Raw genomic sequence first — 2,053 nt, 5'->3', positions numbered from 1 at the left:
AGCAGATTAGTGGCTACTGGATCTGGGAATAAGTGCAGGCTAGATTGACTAAAAATATCATAAGGAATGTTTTTGGGGTGATAGAAATGTTCTGTATATTGGTTATAGTGCTGCTTACACAAATCTATGGATTTGGCAAAACTGATCCAATTGCAAGTGTTTTGTTGCATGTCAATTGTACTTCAATAAAACTAATTTTTAAAAGATGATAAATAGGGTGCCTGGGTGGCTCAGTTGATTAAGTGTCTGCCTTTGGCTCAGGTCATGATCCCAGGGTCTTGGGATTGCATCCAGCATCAGGATCCCTGCTCAGCGGGGAGGCTGCTTCTCTGTCTCCCTCTTCCTGCCACTCCCCCTGCTTGTGCTCTCTCTCTGTCAAATAAATAAATAAAATATTTGAAAAAAAAAGAGGAAAAAATAATCCTACAACAGGTAGAAGTCCCATAAATATAGCATGCATTCTATTTTTAAAATGCTATTTTAGGGGCACCTGGGTGGGTCAGTTGGTTAGGTGTCTGCCTTCGCTCGGGTCATGATCCCGGGGTCCTGGGATTGAGCCCCGCATCGAGCTCCCTGCTCGACGGGAAGCCTGCTTCTCCCTCTCCCTCTGCCTGCCATTCTGCCTCTATGTGCTCTCTATCTCTCTGTCAAATAAATAAATAAAATCTTTAAAAAAATGCTATTTTACTCTTTAATCCATGGAATTTTATTTAATTTAACTTTTGGGATTAATATACCATTTCTTTTTTTTTTCCCATATAGGTCAATATCTGATCAAAGTTTATTGAATCCTCAATTAATCTATCATGAATATTAGTTTTTACTGTATAGACTATAAATTATATTGATCTATGCCAAAGTGGACTCAAATGTTTATGGTTTCCTTGACATTGAATAAGAGATTTTAGCATACAAAATTTGGACACAGGTGGCTGTGGGTATGTCTTTCTTCAGATTCTTAAGCAACTTCAAGATATGAAAAATATTAATAACTACTTCCTATAGGGGGCATGATAACTCATAGGTACTTTGTTTTTTTTCAATAGCATATAATGCTTTGACATTTCTTACATGTGGAATTTGTGCCATGATAACCACTGTATCTCTACATATAGTTCATACAGACGTTAATGAAAATCCACATATTATCTGGAAATATATCTTTCAACAAAATATAGAATAAGAATAAAAATTAAACACTTCCTTCCCCTCTCTTCCTCGGCGCTGCCTGCAGAGGTGGCAGCCATCTGTTACTGGGCATCATGGTTGCCCTCAGACCTCTGGTGAAGCCCAAGATGGTTAAAAAGAGGACCAAGAAGTTCATCCGGCATGAGTTAGACCGCTATGTCAAAATTAAGTGCAAATGGCAGAAACCCAGAGGCATTGACAATAGGGTGTGCACAAGATTCAAGGGCCAGATCTTGATGCCCAACGTTGGTTATGGGAGCAACAGGAAAACAAAGCACATGTTGCCCAGTGGCTTCCAGAAGTTCCTAGTCCACAACGTCAAGGAGCTTGAAGTGCTGCTGATGTGCAAAAAATCTTACTGTGCAGAGATTGCTCACAGTGTCTCATCCTAGAACCGCAAAGCTATTGTGGAAAGAGCAGCTCAACTGGCGATCAGAGTCACCAGTCCCAATGCTAGGCTGTGCAGCGAAGAAAATGAATAGACAGCTTGTTGTGCGCGTCCTCTTTGTGTTAATAAAACCATAAAACTACCATCAAAAAAAAAGAATAAAAATTAAACAGAATCTAGTTTAATGAAAATATATTTTCTATAAGAGAGAATTCCGAAACCATGTGAACATTAAAATTAATAGCTTATTTTTATTCTGCAGATTAATCAACAAAAGGCATCCTTTGAAAGTACCAACAATGGTGAGGTTGATTTCATAGTGGTTTCCCCATATAAATCATTCTACCACAGGGAATATATTTTTATAACAGAACCTTACTGTTTTAGAAACCTTTCAGTAATGATCATCATGTTAGAAGAAAATTATGTTCCTTAATAAATGAGAATCAATTTTAGGAAGATAAATACATTAAGCCT

The 2,053-nt window shown here is 37.9% G+C and overlaps 1 pseudogene; it reads left to right on the top strand.

The window, feature by feature from the left end:
- The first annotated feature begins 1,262 nt into the window (after positions 1 to 1,262).
- Positions 1,263 to 1,670, top strand: LOC110582156 (annotated as a pseudogene).
- Positions 1,671 to 2,053: the final 383 nt, after the last annotated feature.

This window comes from Neomonachus schauinslandi, chromosome 8, assembly GCF_002201575.2.
Source record: "Neomonachus schauinslandi chromosome 8, ASM220157v2, whole genome shotgun sequence".
NCBI classification, from domain to species: Eukaryota; Metazoa; Chordata; class Mammalia; order Carnivora; family Phocidae; genus Neomonachus; species Neomonachus schauinslandi.
Note: the sequence above shows the minus strand (reverse complement) of the source record. Positions and strands in the feature narration are given on the sequence as shown.